This window comes from Pan paniscus, chromosome 2, assembly GCF_029289425.2.
Source record: "Pan paniscus chromosome 2, NHGRI_mPanPan1-v2.0_pri, whole genome shotgun sequence".
Lineage (NCBI taxonomy): Eukaryota > Metazoa > Chordata > Mammalia > Primates > Hominidae > Pan > Pan paniscus.
Window position 1 is genome coordinate 99,552,275 of NC_085926.1, and position 22,605 is coordinate 99,574,879.

The 22,605-nt window shown below is 45.1% G+C and overlaps 1 non-coding gene across 1 annotated transcript; it reads left to right on the forward strand.

Annotated features, from left to right (window-relative positions):
• Window positions 1-265: 265 nt before the first annotated feature.
• On the forward strand, window positions 266-368 carry LOC112439419 (U6 spliceosomal RNA). Its single transcript, XR_003027702.2, has one exon. It is a non-coding gene; the product is annotated as a U6 spliceosomal RNA (small nuclear RNA).
• The last annotated feature ends 22,237 nt before the right edge of the window (window positions 369-22,605 follow it).

Sequence of the window (22,605 nt, forward strand, 5' to 3'; positions counted from 1 at the left end):
GAGGCAGGAGAAGCACTTGCACCCGGGAGGCAGAGGTTGCAGTGAGCCGAGATTGGCCACTGCACTCCAACCTGGGCGACAGAGCTAGACTCCGTCTCAAAAAAGAAGAAGCAGAGAGTAGAATGGCAGTTGGTGGTCAGGGGCTGAAGCATGGGGAAAATGGGGAGATGTTGGTCAAAGAGTACAAACTTTCAGTTGTAAGATGAATATGTTCAGGGAGCTAGTGTACACCACAGTGACTATAGTTAATAATACTGTGTTTTTTATGCTCGCTTTGGCAACACATATACTAAAATTGGAAGTATACAGAGATTGACATGCCGCAGAGCAAGGATGACATGCAAATTCATGAAACAGTCCATGCTTTCCTTTCTGAGAAAAAAAACACTGTATTTTTAATTAGAAATTTGCTAAAATAATAGATCTTAATTGTCACAACTAACCCTCTACCACACTACTAAATAACTGTGTGAAGCGATAGATGTGTAATTTTTTTTTTTTTTTGAGACAGAGTCTCACTCTGTCACCCAGGCTGGAGTGCAATGGTGCGACGCCGGCTCCCTGCAACCTCCGCCTCCCGGATTCAAGCGACTCTCCTGCCTCACCCTCCCAAGTAGCTGGGACCACAGGCGTGTGCCACCACGCCTGGCTAATTTTTGTATTTTTAGTAGAGACGGGGTTTCACTATGTTGGTCAGACTGGTCTCAAACTCCTGACCTCATGATCAGCTCACCTCGGCCTCCCAAAGTGTTGGGATTACAGGCATGAGCCACTGCACCCAGCATTTTTTTTTTTTTTTTGACAAGGTCTTGCTCTGTCACCCAGGCTGGAGTGCAGTGGCAAAATCATAGTTCACCATAACCACAAACTCCCAGGCTCAAACAATCCTTCCACCTCAGCCTCCCAAGTAGCTAGGACTATAGGTGCACCACCACACCCAGCTAAAGATGGGGTCTTGCTATGTTGCCCACACTCGTCTTGAACTCCTGGCCTCAAGTGATCCTCCCACCTCAGCCAAAGTGCTGGGATTTCAGGAATGAGCTGCCATGCTCAGCTGTGTTTCTTATAAATACGTACATCTTTTCCAGAACCTCGATACAGTCAGGAAATTTACATTACTACTTGATTATATACAATTTTTATTTGTCAAGTTCAAGCTTCATCAATTGCTTTGCAGCAAAAGGATCTAGTTCAGGGTCATGCTTAGTTGTCACATGTTGTCAGGCACCTTTAGTCTGGTATAGTTCTTCAGTTTTTCTTTAGTGACCTTGACACTTTTGAATATTACAGGCCAGTTGCTTTGAAGAAGATCCCTCAACTTGGGATTGTTTAATGCTTCCTTATGATTAAACTTAAGTTATGTATCTTTCACAGAAATATCACAAGTAATGTGTTCTTCTAATCATAATCTGTGCCAAATGGTATACAATTTTGATTTATCCTATTACCGATGCTTATTATGATTAACTAAGGTGATATCTGTCAGGCTTCTCCACCATGAGGTTCTTTTTTCCTATTTGTAATTAAGAAGTATTTTATAGGAAAATTATGTAAATAGCCCACTGTTTATCAAATTTTCAATGTATTTAGATAAGTGGATGTGCAGAAAAAAGACAACATAGGTCTGAGATTTCTATCCTTACAAAGACTTCTGTGCAAAGTTGGCCCTTGGTTGACGTCTGGGAACATGACTAGTAAACAGTTCCCTACACTGATATAAAACCTTTCCTAAACAATAAGTGAGGCTCACTGTGCCTAAATTTATTGTATAAATAATGTGGTTTATGGGTGGGTGCAGTGGCTTATGCCTGTAATCCCAGCACTTTGGGAGGCCAAAGCAGGCAGATCACTTTAGGTCAGGAGTTCAAGACCAGCCTGGCCAAAATGGTGAAACCCCGTCTCTACTAAAAAAAAAAAAAAAAATACAAAAATTAGCCCGGCATGGTGGCGTATTCCTGTAGCCCTAGTTATTCGGGAGGCTGAGGCAGGAGAGTCACTTGAACCCGGGAGGTGGAGGTTGCAGTGACCCAAGACAATGCCACTACGCTCCAGGCTGGGCAACAGCGTGAGACTCCATCTCAGAACAAACAAACAAACAAACAATGTGGTTTATGCTGAACGCCTGCTTTCCTTCTGGGAGTCTGGATTTTTGGAATGTGCTAGGCAGAGGATGCCTACATGACGTGCGCCGGTAAAAGCCTTGGGTGTTGGTTCTCTAATGGGCCTCCCTGGTAAGTAACACTTTGCATGTCTCATCACAATTCAGTGCCGGAGGAATTAAGAATAATTCCACTGTGGGACAGTTCTTGGAAACCTGTGCTTGTTTCCTTCAGACTTTGTTCCGTGCACCTTCTCCCTTCACTGATTTTGTTGTGTATCCTTTCTGTAATAAATCACAGACATAGGCCGGGCACGATGGCTCACGCCTGTAATCCCAGCGCTTTGGGAGGCCGAGGCAGGTGGATAGCCTGAGGTCAGGATTTCGAGACCAGCCTGGCCAACATGGTGAAACCCCGTCTCTACTAAAAAAAAAATACAAAAATTATCTGGGTGTGGTGGCAGGCGCCTGTAATCCCAGCTACTCAGGAGGCTGAGGCAGGAGAATCGCTTGAACCTGGGAGGTGGAGGTTGCAGTGAGCCGAGATGGTACCATTGCACTCCAGCCTGAGCAACAAGAAGGAAACTCCATCTCAAAATAAAATAAAATAAAATAAATTAAAATAAAAATCACGGACATGAGTATGATCTTTTTTTTGCCAAGTTACTTATCATATGAGAAGAGTATGACTATTTACTGAGTCCTGTGAGTATTTCTAGTGAATCCCCAAACAGAGACCACTGTCTTAGTCTGTTTGGGTGGCTACTGTTACCTGGTGTCAGGCCTACTTGAAATAGCTAAATTTCTACCCCACCCTAACTCAGCTTACCTTTAAGAAACAGGACGTCTGTGTTAAAAAGTTCACTTTGTTACCAGACCAGCTGAGACTGGTTAGAACCAAGATAGCTGAACAAACGACTTCAAAAAGACCTCAGGCTGGTCAGGAGTTCAAGACCAGGCTGGCCATCATGGTGAAACCCTGTCTCTATTAAAAATACAAAAAATTAGCCAGGTGTGGTGGCAGGCGCCTGTAATCCCAGCTACTCAGAGAATCTCTTGAACCTGGGAGGTGGAGATTGCAGTAGGCAGAGATTGTGCCATTGCACCCCAGCCAGGGCAACAAGAGTGAAATTCCATCTCAAAGAACAAAACAAAACACCTCAGGCTTTATTAAATCTCATTTCCATGCTAAATGACACTGACCATGACAATGACACTGGCATGAGAATTACCAGAAGCCATAAAAGGACAAAAAGGAAGGCAGGGCTTCAGTTCTGAGAAGTTCACTGCTCATTTCCAGAAAAATCTATGAATATTCCTATGCTGGAGTGTGGTAGTTCAATCACAGCTCACTGCAGCCTTGAACTCCTGTGCTCAAGTGATCCTCCTGCCTCAACCTCCCATGTAGCTGGGATTACAGGCATGTGCCACCATGCCCAGCTAATTTTTAAATTTTTGTAGACAGAGGGCCTCACTATGTTTCCCAGGCTGTTCTTGAACTTCTGGCCTCAACAGAACCTCCTACCTCTGCCTCCCAAAGTGCCAGGATTACATACATGAACCATTGCATGCCAAGGTGAGAAACCTTGTATTTTAACCCCCTCATCCCTCACTAGTCAAGAAGTTGATTTGTGAGCCAAACTTCCTCAATTGTATGGCCGTTGAATAAAGGCTGCACTGCTTAACACTCACTTTTGGTTTTGCATATTGGCCTTGTAGCACTGAACAGGGAAAGACCCCATTTTATGGGGGGAACCGGCTTTGTGGGTAACTATAACAAAATATCATAAACCAAGTGGCTTATAAACAACACATTTATTTCTGACAAATTCCAGAGGTTAAGAAGTCTGGCCGGGCACAGTGGCTCATGCCTGTAATCCCAGCACTTTGGGAGGCTGAGGCGGGTGGATCATGAAGTCAAGAGATTGAGACCATCCTGGCCAACATGGTGAAACACTGTCTCTACTAAAAATAAAAAAATTAGCTGGGCATGGTGGCTGACGACTGTAGTCCCAGCTACTCGGGAGGCTGAAACAGAAGAATCGCGTGAACCCAGGAGGCGGAGGTTGCAGTGAGCCAAGATCGCACCACTGCACTCCAGACTGGCGACAGAGGGAGACTCTGTCTCTAAAACAAAAACAAACAAACAAAAAGTCCAAAATTAAGATGCCAACAGTTTCATCATCCAGTGAAGGCCTACCTCCTGGTTCCTAGATGGGGTCTTCTTGCTGTGTCCTCAAGTAGTAGAAGGGGCAAATGAAGTATAACGGCACTAATCCCATTCGTGAGGGCTCCACCCTCATGACATAATCACTTCCCAAAGGCCCAACTTCCTAATTCAATCACCTTGGGGGTTAGGATTTCAACATACACATTTCAGAGGGACACAAACATTCAGCCATAGCTATGGATGCTAAGTTGCAATCATTGCTGAAGGAGGTCATTGCTCCCAGGCCATCTGAGTAAACTGGGACTGTATGTACATATATGTATATACACATCTAAATATGTCTATATATCTATATATTGACAACTACTAGTTTATATCAATGCCTCCAATTCCAGTTCATCATTCTCCTTTCTATAACTCCCTACTCTGACAGCAAGAAAGCTGGCTTTTGATATCCTATTTTTTGTAACCTAACCACAACCTTATCAGATTTTATTACAAGAATAAAACATAAATCAAATGTGAGGACTTAGTTAATAGTACTATAATACATATAAGAAACTTGCTGTACACTAGCTCAAACTTCTTTTCTCCTATTTTATTTATTTATTTATTTGAGACGGAGTCTTGCTCTGTCGCCCAGGCTGGAGTGCAGTGGCATGATATTGGCTCACTGCAACCTCCGCATTCTGGGTTCAAGTAATTCTCCTGCTTCAGCCTCCCAAGTAGCTGGGATTACAGGCGCCCACCACCACACCCAGCAAATTTTTGCATTTTTTAATAGAGATGGGGTTTCACCAACTTGGCCAGGCTTGTTGTGAACTCCTTACCTCATGATCCACCCGCCTCGGCCTCCCAAAGTGCTGGGATTACAGGTGTAAGCCACCACGCCCGGCCTCTTTTCTCCTTTTTTAAAAAGCTGGTATAAGTCAGGTGCGGCGGCTCATGCCTGTAATCCCAGCACTTTGGGAGGCCGAGGCAGGTGGTCCCGAGGTCAGGAGATCAAGACCATCCTGGCCAACATGGTGAAACCCCATCTCTACTAAAAATACAAAAAATTAGCTGGGTGTGGTGACTCGTGCCTGTAATCCCAGCTACTCGGGAGGCTGAGGCAGGAGAATCACTTGAACCAGGGAGTTGGAGGTTGCAGTGAGCCAAGGTTGTGCCACTGCACTCCAGCCTGGCAACAGAGCAAGACTCTGTCAAATAAAAAAAAAAAAAAAAAAAAAGCTAATACATAGGTCAGAAAGAAAATTTTTTTCTTTAGATGAATCAAGTATCCTGGCAAAGCCATCAAGGAATTTTTCATCCCTGAAATTATGACTTTTATTTCTAGCATTTCCATTGAATACTTTCTTATAGTTTCCATTGTTCTGCAGAAAATGTCCATGTGCTCAAGTAGGCTGGAAACCTTTTACACTGGATTCTTTAACATATTAACCATAATTATTCTAAAGTCCTGGTCAGAGTTTTTCAGTAACTGGTTCATCTCTCTGTCTGGTTCTATTAACTTCTTTGTCTCAGAATCAAAATTATTATTTTCTTTTTATTTTTTTGTTTAAATTAGAGATGGAGTCTTGCTATGTTGACCAGGCTGATCTTGAACTCCCGGCCTTGAGTTATCCACCCATCTCAGCCTCCCAAAGTGCAGGGATTACAGGCGTTAGCCACCATGCCCGGCCATTATTATTTCTTTCTTTCCAACTTTTATTTTAGGCTCAGGGGGTACATGTCCCGGTTTGTTACACAGATAAATTGCAGTCATGGAGGTTCAGTGTACAGATTATTTCATCACTCAGGTAATGAGTATAGTACTCGATAGGTAGTTTTTCTGTGAGTTTTTTGTTTGTTTGTTTTTGTTTTTTTTTGAGATGGAGTCGTTTTCTGTCACCCAGGCTGAAGTGCAATGGCACAATCTTGGCTCACTGCAACCACTCCCTCCCGAGTTCAAGCGATTCTCCTGCCTCAGTTTCCCAAGTAGCTGGGATTACAGGCACCCACTACCACGCCCTGCTAATTTTTGTATTTTTAGTAGAGGTGAAGTTTCACCATGTTGGCCAGGCTGGTCTCGAACTCCTGACCTCACGTGATCCACCCACCCCAGCCTCCCAAAGTGCTGGGATTATAGGCATGAGCCACTACGCCAGGCCTGATAGGTAGTTTTTTAATCCTCACCCTCTTACCAACCTCCACCCTCAAGTAGGCCTCGGTGTTACTGTCCCCTCCTTGGTGTCCATGTGTACTCAATATTTAGGTCCCACTTATAAGTGAGAACATGCGATATTTGGTTTTCTGTTCCTGTGTTAATTTGCTGGCGATAATGGCCTCCAGTTCCATCTGTATTGCTGCAAAGGCCATGATTTTGTTCTTTTTTACAGCTGCATAGTGTTCCATGGTGTATATGTATGACATTTTATTTTTACTCAGGGTCTCACTCTGTCACCCAGACTGGAGTGCATTGGTGAGATCACGGCTCACTGCAGCCTCAACCTCCCAGTTTCAAGTGATCCTCCCACCTCAGCCTCCCTAGTAACTAGGACCACAGGTGTGCACCATCATGCCTACTTAATTTTAATTTTTTTGTAAAGACAGGGTCCCACTATATTGCCCAGGCTGGTCTCAAACTCCTGGCCTCAAACGATCCTCCTGCTTTAGCCTCTCAAAGTGTTGGGATTATAGGCATAAGCCACCATGCCCAGATGACATTTTCTTTATCCAGTCCATCACTGATGGGCATCTAGGTTGATTTCACGTCTTTGCTATTGTGAATAGTGCTGCAATGAACATACATGTACATGCATCTCTATGGTGGAATGATTTATGTTTTTTGGGTGTATACTCAGTAATAGGATTGCTGAATCAAATGGTAGTTTTGATCCAGAACTGTTTTAAGTTCTTTGAGAAATCTCTAAACTGCTTTCCACAGTGGCTGAACTAATTTACATTTCCACCAGCATTGTATAAGCATTCCCTTTTCTCTGCAGCCTCTTGCCAGTGTGTCATTTTTTGACATTTTTTTTTTTACTTTTATTTTAGGTTCAGGGCTACATGTCATGTGCAGATTTGTCATCCTTTTTTTTTTTTTTGAGACAAGGTCTCATCACTCTGTCGCCCAGGCTGGAATGCAGTGGTGCAATCACAGCTCGCTTCCGCCTTGACTTCCTGGACTCAGGTGATCCTTCCACCTCAGCCTCCTGAGTTGCAGGGCCTACAGGTGCATGCCACCATGCTCAGCTAATTTTTGTATTTTTTGTAGGGACAAGGTTTCACCATGTTGCCCAGGCTGGTCTTGAAGTCCTAGGCTCAAGCAATTCACCTGCCTTGGCCTCCTAAAGTTCTGGGATTTCCTACCCGAAGGCAGGAAATTCCTTGTTTGGCTAGGTCTGGGCCTTTTATGGACTCAGAATGTGGAGTGCAAGCTGATTGGCATGAGCCACTGTGCCTGGCCTAGACTTTTTAATAATAGTCATTGTGATGGGTGTTGATGCAGTGCAGATGAGCCCCAAAATTGGGGCTTAGCCCAGGAGGGTGTGTGGCTTTGCCCAGGAAAGAATTCAAGGGTGAGCTGGTGGTGGTGGTAACTTTTATTGAAGTGGCAGTGGACAGCAGCAGCAGAGGTTCTGCTCCTTGTGGAGCAGGGCTACCCCACAGATGGTGTGCCCAGAGGAACAGCTCCGAGGCAGTTCTGCAGTCATATTTATAACCACATTTTAAATCTAATTTTATTTTATTTAATTTTTAATTTTTTAAATTTTATAAAATAGAGACAGGGTCTAGCTGTGTTGACCAGGCTGGTCTTGAATTCCTGGCCTCAAGTGATCCTCCTGCCTGGGCCTCCAGAAGTGCAGAGATTACAGGTGTAAGCCACCATGCCCAGCCTTTACCCACTTTTAATTATATGGAAATTAAGGGGCAGATTATGCAGACATTTTTAGAAAAGGGGTGGCAACTTCCAGGTCACAGGGTCATTGCCATGCAAATGAGTGGTAACTTCTGGGTGTTGCCATGGCAATGGTAAACTGACATGGCACACTTGTGGGCATGTCTTATGGAAAGCTGCTTCCTCCCAGCCCCTGTTTTAGTTAGTCCTCAATTTGTTCTGGTGTCTGAGCCTCACCTCTGGAGTCAAGTCCCGCCTCCTACCTCAGTGTGATATAGAATCTCATTGTGGTTTTCAGATATCCTTAATATGTTTATGTATTTTATCTTCTGTTTAGGCAGCCAATCCTTATTGCCTCCAATCCTTATACTTCCCACATGGATACCCCCAACTTGATCTCTGCCACTCCAATCCAGACCAGCCCTCTACATGAATGCTATGTTTTGACACCAATTGTCTGACACGAACTGGGTGTCCTATGATTTAGTTCTGCCACTACCTGGAGTTAATGCAGACTCCACAAATTGAGGGCTCTGTTCCACAAAACTGCTCCTGACTTCTGATGCCAGTGCAAGTCTTAGATATCCCAAAGCTACCTGTGCTTCTGACCACAGGTTTGGTAATTCACTAGCATGACTTACAGAATTCATTAAAAACACTACTTTTTTTTTTTTTAATTACGTGGGGTCATTATTTTGCCCAGTCTTCTCTCAAACTCTTGGGCTCAAACAATCCTCCCACCTCAGCCTAGTAGCTGGGATTACAGATGTGCACCACTGCACCAGGCTACAAAAGTATTGTACTGGCCAGGCGCAGTGGCTCATGTCTGTAATCCCAGCACTTTGGGAGGCCGTGGTGGGCGGATCACGAGGTCAGGAGATTGAAACCATCCTGCCTAACACGATGAAATTCCGTCTCTACTAAAAGTACAAAAAATGTGCCCGTAGTCCCAGCTGCTCAGGAGGGTGAGGCAGGAGAATCACTTGAATTCAGGAGGTGGAGGTTGCAGTGAGCTGAGATCAGGCCCCTGCACTCCAGCCTGGGTGACAGAGCGAGACTCCGTCTCAAAAAAAAAAAAAAAAGTATTGTACTTAAAGTTTTATTATAAAGGATTCAGCTGAAGAACAGCCAAGTGAAAGAGATGCAATAAGGCAAGGTGTGACAGGGAGGAGCACAGAAGCTTCTGTCCTTGTGGAGTCACAGTGTGTCAGTACTGGCATGGGATTGGGGACCTCCGGCCAGTGACACCCACTCAGGTCTCACTCGGCCACCCTACCTGCTGCAGGAGATGGCCCACCCACTCAGCCCACCCAGGCTGACTCTGACTTGCACTCCAGTTCCTGAGTTCTTGTCCTGTGCCCAAGAAGAATGAGGATGCTCTGACAATCAAAGAGTGAGCAAGGCAGGGAGTTTTACTGAGTGATGAAACAGGTTTCAGCAGAGAGGGAATGTGGGGGTGGTCCCCCTACCTGAAGGCAGGAAAGTCCCCCATGTGGCTGGGTCCAGGCCCTTTTATGGACTCAGAATGATGAGTGTGTGCTGATTAGTTTGTGAGTGTGCAAAAAAGTTTAAAGCAAAGACATTACTTAAAGGTGGCCATGACAGTGTAGAAAACCAATTAGGAAAAGGTAGGTATATGTAAAATAGGTGAAGGGTGGGGATCAATCAGAAGAAAGCATGCCAAATGGGAAGACAAGTTCTTAATCTGGTCCGAGGATTTAACTTGTAGCTTGGGGCTTTCAGGCTTTAAACTATCTTTGGCTTGGAGATGGAGTTTCACTGGGGACCCGCCCCTATCTGACTAGCCATTTGACTGCCTTTTGTCACTATCAGTACCTCATATGTTCACCAACCAGGAAGTTCTCCTCTGACCCTCTTTTTCCTTTTTTCTTTTTTTTTTTTGAGACAGAGTTTCACTCTTGTTGCCCAAGCTGGAGTGCAGTGGCATGATCTTGGCTCACCTCAACCTCTGCCTCCCAGGTTCAAGCAATTCTTCTGCCTCAGCCTCCCGAGTAGCTGGGATAACAGGTATGCACCACCATGCCTCGCTAATTTTGTATTTTTAGCAGAGACAGGGTTTCTCCATGTTGGTCAGGCTGGTCTCAAACTCCCAACCTCAGGTGATCCGCCCGCCTCAGCCTCCCAAAGTGCTGGGATTACAGGCATGAGCCACTGCACCCGGCCTTGATACTCTTTAAGAGTTTTTCTAGAGGTTTCCTTATGTGGCCACCTTTGATTTAATCTATGGTCATGATTGACCTCAATGTCCAGCCCCTACCTCCCCAGGAGGTCAGGGGGTGGGACTGAAATTTTCAATGTTTAGAAGGTTGGCTTTTCCTAAGATAAGCCCCCACTGTGAAACAATTAGGGGCCCTACCATGAGTCACCTGTTTGGTATAAACTCAGGTATGGCCAATGAGAGAAAGGGGCTCATTGTGAATAACAAAAGACAGTTGGATCACTCAGGAAATTCCAAGGCTTTTAAAGCAGGGACAAAGATCAGATTTTTTAAAAAATTATACTACAGATGTCCTCTTCTCCTGACTCAGGCTTTGATAACCCATGCTGTCCAGCCCTCCTACATAAGATAGACATCATCCTTACCTTACCTCAGTTTCAGAAACTCACTGTAGTCCACAGAATGCCTACTTCATTGTTTCATGCCTAATGGATTTAGGACTGTTCTGGAAAAGAAGATAACTTGTTTGACATTCAAAATATCTATTAAATTCATCACATTAATACAATGAGATGATAACATTTATTTTATTATTTAAATCTGGGAGCCACCATGCCCAGCTAGTTTTTTTGTATTTTTGTAGAGATGAGGTTCGGCCATGTTTGCCAGGCTGGTCTTGAACTCCTGAGCTCAAGCAATCTGCCCGCCTTGGCCTCCCAAATTGATGGGATTACAGGCATGAGCCACCATACCCGGCCTAATTTTTAAATTTTTTGTAGAGACAGGGTCTCACTATATTGGCCAAGCTGGTCTTGAACTCCTGGGCTGAAATAATCCTCCCATCTAGGCCTTCCAAATTGCTAGGATCGCAGGCATGAGCCACTGCACCCAGCCTTGATAAATTTTTGATAAACTTCAGCATGTACTTTTTTTTTAATTTTTTTTTTTTTTTTTTTTTTTGTAGAGACAGGGTCTTACTATGTTGCCCAGACTGGTCTTGAACTCCTGGGCTCAAGCAATCTGCCCACTTTGGCCTCCCAAACTGTTGGTATTATAGGCATGAGCCACTGCACCTGCCTACACTTATAATTTTAAAATATCCTCTCAGAAAGCTTAGAGACTTTTTTCATGTGACAAGAGATGTCTACAAAAACCTACAGCAAAACATTCTAAGTGGTAAAATGTTGAAAATTTTCACCCTGAAATTGGAAAAAAGACAAAATGACAATTATCACATCTATTTAATATTGTACTGGAAAATCCTATACAGAGAAAGATGGCAAGCTAGAACAGGAATAGGAAGGCGATATAAAATTTCATTATTTGCAGATGACACAATTGTATATGTAAAAAATTCAAGCAATTTGAATTAATAAGATAACTAAACAAGGTTGTTGTATAAAAGGTATTATTTCTCATCTCAGAGAAAACGTTAAACATTTCACCACTTAAAAAGGTTTACAGAAAAAAAAAAATCTTGGCAGCTTAGCTGACAATAAAAAAAAAAAAGAATGTTCTCAATCTGTTACCCAGGCTAGAGTGGAGTGGGCACAATCATGGCTCACTACAGCCTCAACCTCATGGCTTCAAGCAATTTTCCCATCTCAGCCTCCTAAGTAGCTGGAACTACAGCTGTGCCCCACAATGCCCGGCTATTTTTTTTTTTTTTAATATAGGGATGGGGTCTCCCTTTGCTGTCCAGGCTGGTCTTGAACTCCTGGGCTCAAGCAATCTTCTCGCCTCAGCCTCCCAAAGTGCCGAGAGTACAGGCATGAGCTACCACAGCCAGCCCAGACTTCTTTTAATAGATGAAGAAAGTTCTCTTCATATACTAAATTGTTTTGTCTAGATATATATGTGTGTGTATATATATATATATGATAATTGAAAAATAAAATTTAAAAGACAAACCTTAGGGAAGTTTTCAACCTTCCCTCTACTATAAAGTTTCAATAATTTAATATTTGTAAAGTTTTTGTAAAGTTTTAATACTGTAAAGTTTCAATACTGTAAAGTTTCAATAATTTGAGTCTGGCCAGGCGCAATGGCTCACACCTGTAATCCCAACACTGTGGGAGGCCTAGGTAGGCAGATTACCTGAGGTCAGGAGTTCGAGAACAGCCTGGCCAACATGCTGAAACCCCGTCTCTACTAAAAATACAAAAATTAGCTGGGTGTGGTGGCACACACCTGTAATTCCAGCTACTTGGGAGGCTGAGGCACAAGAATCGCTTGAATCTGGGAGATGAAGGTTGCAGTGAGCAAGATTGCTCCACTGCAATCCAGCCTGGGGGACAGAATGAGACTCTGTCTCAAAATAATAATAACAATAATAATAGTAATTTGAGTTTGTGAAATACACTGACAGTAGATAAATTAGCAGGAGAAAAGGTATACAAGTTTTTAAAAGCCAGTCAAATTTAACAGTGACAAGTTTGTATACCAGTTTTAGTGGCACTAATGTTAATAAGTTCTGATAATCCACTGCCATTGGACAAGTGGCATGCAAATGTATTTATTTATTTATTTATTTTATTGAGATGGAGTTTCGCTCTATCGCCCAGGCTGGAGTGGAGTGGCGCAATCTCAGCTCACTGCAAGCTCTGCCTCCTGGATTCAAGTGATTCTCCTGCCTCAGCCTCCCAAGTAGCTGGGACTGCAGGCCTGTGCCACCACGCCCACCTAATTTTTTGTACTTTTAGTAGAGACAGGGTTTCACCGTGTTAGCCAGGACGGTCTCGATCTCCTGACCTCGTGATCTTCCCACCTCAGCCTCCCAAAATGTTGGGATTACAGGCATGAGCTACCTTGCCAGGCCGTGGCATGCAAATTTATTACATGCATGTGTACAGGAGTCCCACAAATCATGAGACATAAAGAAGGACCAGATGACTTAAGTTGTTCTAGTGTCATAACCTACAGGAAGAAATAGGGGCTTGGGGGCCAGGCATGGTGGCTCATGCCTGTAATCCCAACACTTTGGAACGCCGAGGTAGGTGGATTACTTGAGGTCAGGAGTTCAAGACCAGCCTGGCCAACATGGTGAAACCCCGTCTCTACTAAAATACAAAAAAAATTAACTGGGCATGTTGGCAGGCACCTGTAATCCCAGCTACTAGGGAGGCTGAGGCAGGAGAATCGCTTGAACCCAGGAGGCGGAGGTTGCAGTGAGCTGAGATTGTGCCACTGCACTCCAGCCTGGACGACAGTGACACTCTGTCTCAAAAGAAAAAAAAAAAGAAAACAAAAAATAGAAATAGGGGCTTGGGATTTCTGGGGAGAAGTAATGACAGGTTATGGGATGTTGAGGGGAAGAAATGCACGGTGAACAAAGGCTGTTTTATTATACAGGTAATGTCTCTTAGGTAGCAGTCCTCAGAATAGGTGGTGTTGACCTTTAGTCTTGCCATGAGTTAATTTTCCCTATGCATGAGATTATTTGGGGATTGGGGGTGGTGCTCATGACAGTTGCATTTCTTCTGGAGGAACTTCCCTTAGTCAGATAAGGAAACTTCAGAGAAAGCCCCTTCCTGTGCTTAGGGAGGTAAAGAGGAGGAAGGACAGGGGAGCTGGAGAAGGTCAAAGAGACCTTGATTCTCCTTTAGTTCAAAGCACTCAGCATGCCCAAAGCACTGTATTTTGGGGCATATTATTATTTTTTGAGACAGAGTTTCACTTTGTCATCCAGGCTGGAGTGCAGTGGCATGATCTGGGCTCACTGCAACCTCTGCCTCCCAGGTTCAAACGATTATCCTGCCTCAGCCTCCTGAGTAGTTGGAACTACAAGTGCGTGCCACCACACCCAGCTAATTTTTTTTAATTTTTAGTAGAGACAGGGTTTCACCATGTTGGCCAGGCTGGTCTCAAACTCCTGACTTCAGGTGATCCATCTGCCTCAGCCTCCCAAAGTGCTGCGATTACAGGCGTGAGCCACCATGCCCAGCCTTGTTTTCTGAGCCACAACAAATACAACTCACAATTGTATAAAAATGTAACTAAAAATAAATCTACCAAAAAATGTACACATGCAGAGTATAAAACACTATAAGACAAATTAAAAATAACCTAAATAAGTGGAGAAATATGCAATATTCACATAAAACATTATACACAAAAATTCAGTATTATAAAGATATTGAGGACTAAACTCTAATTTTTTATATTGCCCAAGTTCCTGTCTAAGGGGTCTGGGGACTCATGCCCTACAAATCAAATTCTCATCAGATGGGTTTTATTTAACCCTATATATCATGATTTACTTTCCAACCTGACTCTGGCATAACATTACGAGACAAGGATGAAAATCAAAACATACTCCAAAACATATTTCTTTGCCATATTTTGAAATGGCCCTACAAAACTGTTCTTTGTGGGGGAACATTTGCATCTGTAAAGAATCTCTATTAATATAGCTAGATCTTTTTCTTCCAGACCCTCCCAATCCTAAAGAGATAACTAAGATCTGAATAGGAAACATTTGTCATCTATTGTCTCTAAGGGCAGCCACTATAAGACTTCAAAAGAACTTTGGTCTCCACAATTTTTATCTTAATTGAACATTCCCTTTCTATGAATCCCAGGTCTTTAGACAAATTCAACCAATTGTCAGCCAGAAAGCTTAAATTCATATATAGCCTGGAAGCCTCTGCTTTCAGTTGTCCTGTCTTTCTGGACCAAACCAATGTATTTCTTAAATGTATTTAATTGATGTCTCATGCCTCTCTAAAATGTAAAAAACCAAGCTGCACCCCGACCACCTTGGGCACATGTTCTCAGGACCTCCTGAGGGCTGTGTCATGGGCCGTGGTCATTCATATTTGGGTCAGAATAAATATTTTCAAATATTTTACAGAGTTCGACTCTTTTCATTGACAATATCAATTCTCCCCAAATTGATGTATAGTGTCAATGCGATTCCAGTCAAAACCAAGCAGGTTTTTGCTATGAAAATTGACAAAGTAGACCAGGTGTAGTGGCTCATGCCTGTAATCCCAGCACTTTGGAAGGCCGAGGTGAGCAGATCCCCTGAGGTCAGGAGTTTGAGACCAGACTAGACAATGTGTCGAAACCCCGTGGCTACTAAAAATACAAAAATTAGGTGGGTATGGTGGGTGGGTGCTTGTAAACTCAGCTACTCAGGAGGCTGAGGCAGGAGAATCGCTTGAACCCGGGAGGCAGAGATTGCAGTGAGCTGAGATCCCACCATTGCACTCCAGCCTGGGCGACAAGAGTGAAACTCTATATTAAAAAAAAAAAGAAAGAAAGAAAAATTGACAATGTGATTCTAAAATTCACATGGAAAGAATATCCAAGACAAACTGCAATAAGAACAATGTGGGAGGACTTACTCTACCAGATGTCAAAATTATCATAAACCTACATTAATTAAGACAATGTGTTACTGGTGCAAGGATACAAAAATAGAGCAAAGAAGCAGAATAAAGAGTCTGGAATGAAACCCACATGTGTATGTACCCTAGATTCATGACAAAGATGACATTGCTGAACAGTGGTGAAATGTCAGTACATTTAAAAAATTATGTATGCACAATTGGGAATCTATACTTAAAAAAAGAAGCTTGGCCTCTAGCTCTGTTCAAGATGGATTATAGATCTAAATATAAAAAGTAAGGCCAGGTGCAGTGGCTCACACCTGTAATACCAGGTAACACCTGTAATACCAAGTAATACCTGTAACACCTCAGGCAGCTGAGGTGGGAGGATAGCTTGAAATCAGGAGCTCAAGACCAGCCTAGACAACAAAAAGAGATTCCCATCTCTATGGAAAAAAGAAAAAAATAATAATAAGCCAGCATTGGTGGTGCCTGTAGTCCCCAGCTCCTCAGAAGGCTGAGGTGAGAGGACCCCTTGAGTCCAGAAGTTCAAGGCTGCAGTGAGCTATGACTGAGCCACTGCACTCCATCCGGGGTGACAGAGCAAGAGCCCGTCTCAAAAAAAAAGGTAAAATCTTAAAACGTATATTTATTTTTATTTTTAATTTTTTTGAGACAGTCTTGCTCTGTCACCCAGGCTGGAGTGCAGTGGTATGACTTCAGCTCACTGCAACCTCCATCACCCGGGTTCAAGCAATTCTCCTGCCTCAGCCTCCTGAGTAGCTGGGATTACAGGCATGCGCCACTGTGATACCGTACCTTGTTTTAACCTGAATTTACTCTCCGTTAGCTGAGAGAGCTGGACAGACTCCATCTTGGCTCCTTCACTTGCAGCCCCTTACCCACCCACTTCCTCAAGGACTTAACTTGTGCAAGCTGACTCCCAGCACATCCAAGAATGCAATGAACTGGTAAGATACTGTGGCGAGCTATATCCGCAGTTCCCAGGAATTCACCTGGTTAATAGCACCCAGAGCCCCCGCGTTTGTGTCCGGTTGATAACGCCCAAAGTCCCGTGTCTATCACCTTGTGATAGACTTAAAGCTCCTGTACCTGGAACTGTTTACTTTCCTGTAACCATTTATCCTTTTAACTTCTTGCCTACTTTACTTCTGTAAGATTGTTTTCACTAGACCCCCCCATCCCCTTTCTAAACCAAAGTATAAAACAAAATCTAGCCCCTTCTTCGGGACTGAGAGAATTTTGAGCACTAGCTGTCTCGGTCGCTGGCTAACAAAGGACTCCTGAATTCATCTCAGGGTGTGGCGTTTCTCTGTAACTCACTCAGTTACAACACTTGGAGGCCCCAGCGAGATTTATCCCCACCGGGTGAGTGCCGAACTCACTCCTGGCTCCCCTGGACAGATGGGAGGCTTATAGGGGAGGCGCCACCTGAGACGTTCCGGGGCCCCATAGGCCCCTGTCTTCCGGAAGGGAACGGATTGACTGCTAGTGTGTGCCCACCAAAATCAACTTCTGAGTCCTCCATTTCTGGTCCCGGGAAGGTAAGTCAGATCTGACTCTTTCTCTGGGAGAGAAGCGGCCCTGACGAGGGCATCCCTCCAACTCTGTCCATATTCCAGGATGCTGGAGGACAGAGTCCTGGTTTCTGGTTTCTGATTCTGTTTCTCTGGGAGGGGAGAGGCCCTGAACAAGGGTCTCCCTCTGACTCCTCCCATATTCCAGGACACTGAAGGACAGAGTTCTGGTTTCTGTCTGATTCTGTTTCTCTGAGAGGGAAGGGGCCCTGAACGAGGGCGTCCCTCTAATTCTGTTCATATTCCAGGATGCTGAAGGACAGAGTCCTGGTTTCTGTCAGGCTTCTCCGTAAGGCTAGTCACTGTCTCTCTCTCTTTCTTTCTTTCTCTCTCCCTCCCTGTCTTCTCCTTCTCTCGTTCAGGTCTCCAGGAGACCTCTGTTTTAGAACAGAAATAAGAATTGTAATAAACTCTGTGTGAGTGTGTTGTGAATGGGGAGTTCAAGGGCTTGTGCTTGAATTTCCAGTTTGTAGCCCTACGGCGAAAGCTACGGAGTTTGAGAGGGCCCTCACCTGTGGTTCCGTGGTGACCTCATAAGGCTTAAGGCAGCATCGGGCATAGTTCAATCCGAGCCGGGGGTTTATACTGGCCTGCCAATGCCAGCAGGAGCCTAAGTCCCCTCCGGGGGAGCGGCCAGGTGGGCATCTGACTGATCCCATCACAGGACCCCCTCCCCTTGTCTGTCTATAAAAATTGTCTTAATTGTTTATATACCCCAGTGTCTCTTGTCCTGTCTGGTGTCTATCTAAGTTTCGTATGTCAGGTCATCAATACTGCCCAAGATGACTGGGCAAGGACTTCTTCAAAGTCCTGAGTACAGGTTTTCTAACACAGGAGGTCAAATTTCTCATCAATCGTTTGGGCTGGCCTTCCCCGTCCTGCCTTTTCTGCCAGAAACAAATCAGGTGTTGTTACAGGGAGGGGTGTGGGAAACATTCGCCCGTGTGGGAAATATTCGCCCGTTTGGGATTTCTGGCACCATACAGATTGCTGGCATTTAGATTGCCATACCCCATGCCCCAATGACCGATCCATCTTCCTCTTAGACCTGTGGTGGATCCAAAATAGCCACCCTGCTGACATCCTGCTTACCTTTTCTGTCATCCCGTAACTTTTCCTGTGCCCTTAAATAAGGCTCTGTGCAGAGAAACCTACGCCCATACTGCTTTACTCCATCTGGACCCTTATTTTACCCCTTCATGACTACTCTCCAAACTTGGGAAGATCCGAGTGGCCCTTTTCCTCCTCATCCCCATCCTTTACCCCGCACATCTCGTTTTCCTGTGTCGCAGCAAGTCCAGCGTCTCGAAGACTTGGCCCTGTCCTCCCTCTTTAAACCCTTAAAAGAAAGGGCCAAGTTTGAACTTTTTGCCTTCGAGTCGTGGAGACACCAAAGATATTTAGGCTATAGGTCAAAGAGGAGAGGGGGGATCACATAGGTCCCACTGGCCTCGGACCCACCTCTTTTCCTCTCCCTAGATCTCGAAGTGTAAAAAACTGACCTTATGTGGCAAGAAGTGTTGGCTATAGTTGTTTTCCCACTTCTTCTGGTTATAATACTTCTGTTCTTCTGATACTACAGCCCTCCAGGTCGTGAATTTCTCTGTCCATGCTGGGTTTAATATTTCTGCCCAAACCTTGTTAAATTGCCTCCAGAATGGGAAACTCTTCTTCCCGACCTCGTAAAGATTGGAGCCCTCTCCAATGTATGTTACAAAATTTCTCTCTGGGCTTTTCAGATGATTACAGAGTCCGCCCTAAAAAAGGCAAACTCCAGACACTCTGTGAAGTAGAATGACCAAAGTTTGGATCCGGGTGGCCCCCAGAAGAGTCACTAAACCTCACAGCTGTTCAGGCTGTATGGAGGGTCATTGCTGGAACTCCTGGTCACCCCGATCAGTTTCCCTACATTGATCAATGGCTGAGTTTGGTCCAGAGCCCTCCCCCTTGGCTCTGCTCATGCGCCATTTGTAATCCAACCTCCAAGATCCTTTTAAGCCAGACCACACTTTTGTCCTGATCCTCAGCTCCCTCGGCTCCTCCTGTATTGCCTCCCTCTGAAGAAGAGGAGTTTTCCTCATACAGTTCCACCGCCCTATAATCCTCCTGCTCCCTCAGAATCTTCCCTAGTCTCCTCGACTACATCCCCTGTGGGTTCTCCGCCTATAGCCTCCCGAGACAGCCTTGGCAGGAGGAGGTAGCACCCCTCCTCCCACTGAAAGAGGCACAAATCCCTCTGGGTGATGAGCACTCAGCTCCATTCTTAGTTTATGTCCCTTTCTCTATTTCTGACCTGTACAACTGGAAGGCTCACAATCCCCCCTTCTCTGAAGAGCCCCACTGATGGGTTTTGACCTCACTGATAGAGTCCGTGCTCCAGACTCACCAGCCCACCTGGGATGATTGTCAGCAATTCCTTTTAATCCTTTTCACCTCTGAAGAGAGGGATCGTATCTGAAGAGAGGCCAGAAAGTATTTCCTTACATCAGCCGGTAGACCGGAGGGGGAAGCCCAAAACCTCCTTGAGCAGGTTTTTCCCTCTACCCGGCCTGATTGGGATCCAAACTCCTCAGGTGGGAGGAGAGCTTTGGATGATTTTTACCAGTATCTCCTTGCAGGCATCAAGGGAGCTGCTCGAAAACCCGTGAATCTGTCTAATAAAACTTAAGTTGTCCAGGGGCTTGATGAGTCACCTGGAGTCTTTTTAGAACTCCTCCAGGAGGCCTATCAAACTTACACCCCTTTTGACCCGGCGGCTCCTGAGAATAGCCGTGCTATTAATTTGGCATTTGTGGCTCAGGCAGCCCCTGATATTAAAAGAAAATTACAAAAACTGGAGGGATTTGCTGGAATGAACATTAGCCAGCTTTTAGAAGTAGCCCAGAAAGTTTGTGACAATCGAGAGTTTGAAAAACAAAAACAAGTAGCTCAGGCAGCTGAAAGGGCTCCCGGTAAAGCATCCAAAAGACAAGCGAAAATCTTAGTGGCAGCCATCCAGGAAGCCAGAAGGGAAGGGCCCCCATTACAAAGCACTAGCCAGGGGACCCCAGTCCATGCCAGAAAGGCCAGAAAAGTGAGCAGGTTTCCCTACAAAGAGACCAATGTGCTTATTGCAAGCAGGCTGGACACTGGAAGAAGGAATGCCCATTAAAGCCAGAGGAAAAACCAGAAAAAAAAAAGGTCCTCACCCTCCCCGCAGCGGAGGAGTCTGACGACTGACGGGACTGGGGCTCCCTCTCTCTTGGCCCCTGAGAGCCCATGGTGAGCGCTACAGTAGGGGGGACAGCCTGTATGCTTCCTAATGGATACCAGGGTGGAACACTTGGTACTGCAGACACCTTTAGGCAGTGTCTCTAATAAAAGAGTGGCTGTACAAGGGGCCACCAGAGCTATTCAGGAATATCCTGTCACCCACTCACGAGAAGTGAGTTTGGGACAGAAAAGAGTAACCCACTCATTTCTTGTAGTCCCAGAGTGCCCCTTTCCCCTTTGCAGACGAGACCTGCTCCATAAGTTATAGGCTTCTATCTCTTTCTCAGCCCAGCAGGCTCACCTCCCGTTAGGGGACACAACGCCCCCTACTGCCCAACTCCTGCTAACTACCCCTCTGTCAGAGGAATATCTTTTGGTTTCACCATCACAACCACTGGAGAATAAAACTAATTCTCTCCTATTGGATCTACAGACTCTCTTTCCTCGAGTCTGGGCCGAGTCAAACCCCCTGGGACTAGCAAAGCATCATCCGCCGGTAGTTGTAGAACTTCTGGCCACTGCCCTGCCAGTCCAGGTAAAACAGTATCCTATGAGTCAGCGGGCTACAGAGGGGATCAATCCCCATATTCAGTGACTGTTACAAGCTGGCATACTCACACCGTGTCAGTCCACCTGGAATACTCCATTTTTGCTGGTCCAGAAACCCGGAACAAATGAATACCGGCCGGTACAGGACTTGAGGGAAGTTAACAAGTGGACAGTTACTGTCCATCCAACTGTCCCTAACCCTTAAACTTTACTCAGCCTGCTCCCGCCAGAACATACAGTATACACTGTCCTTGACTTAAAGGATGCTTTCTTTGCTATTCCTCTGACCCCCAAAAGCCAACCTATCTTTGCTTTTGAATGGACAGATCCTGGCTCAGGAGACACCACCCAATTGACCTGGACCCAGTTACCTCAAGGTTTTAAAAATTCCGCCACCCTTTTTGGGGAAGCCCTCCAACAAGATCTTCTACCATTCTGAGCCAGTCCCCTTAACTGTACTCTTCTTCAGTATGTGGATGACCTTTTATTGGCTACTGAAACTACTGACAGCTGCCTGCAACATATTAAGGACCTACTTTACCTCCTTTAGGAGCTTGGGTATCGGGTCTCAGCCAAGAAGGCCCAGCTTTGTCTTCCCAGAGTGTCCTACCTGGGGTATGAGATAAAGGAAAAAGGGCACTCACCAGTGCTCGGAAGGAAGCCATCCTGCAAATCCCCACTCCCACCACCAAGAGACAGGTACATGAATTCCTGGGGGCTGTGGGATACTGTCACCTATGGATATCGGGGTTCGCGGAAATTGCCAAGCCCCTGTACACCGCTACCGGACAGAATGGCCCACTAGTTTGGACTAACACTGAAGAACAGTCTTTTCAAAACCTAAAGAAAGCATTAACTGAGGCCTCTGCCCTAGCCCTCCCAAATATCTCAAAACCATTCCACCTTTTTTTCATGAAAGCCAAGGAGTCGCTAAAGGGGTACTCACTCAAACTTTGCGGCCATGTCGACGCCCAGTGGCCTGTTTATCTAAAAGACTGGATCCTGTTGCCTCCGGGTGGCCAAGTTGTCTGGGAGCTGTAGCAGCCACAGCAAGCCTGGTTCAGGAGGCTGATAAACTGACTCTAGGTCAAAATTTAACCCTTATGGCGCCTCATGCCGTAGAGACTTTGCTGCGAAGTGCTTCTGGCAAATGGATGTCAAATGCTCACATTTTGCAGTATCAGAATTTACTGTTAGATCAGCCTCATTTAACTTTCTCTCCCACAATGTGTTTAAATCCAGTTACTTTGCTCCCAGATCCAGACTTCACCACACCTGTCCATGACTGCCAGGAACTGTTAGAGACTACAGAAACTGGCCGACCTGATCTCCAAGATGTGCCTTTAAAGGAGGTGGACACCACCATGTTTACAGACGGTGGCAGCTACCTTGAGCAGGGAGTTCGAAAGGCTGGTGTGGCCATCACTACGGAGACAGATATACTGTGGGCCCAGACACTACCAGCAGGTACCTTGGCACAGAGGGCTAAGTTGGTTGCCCTCACTCAGGCCCTCTGATGGGGTAAGGACAAACGTATTAACATTTA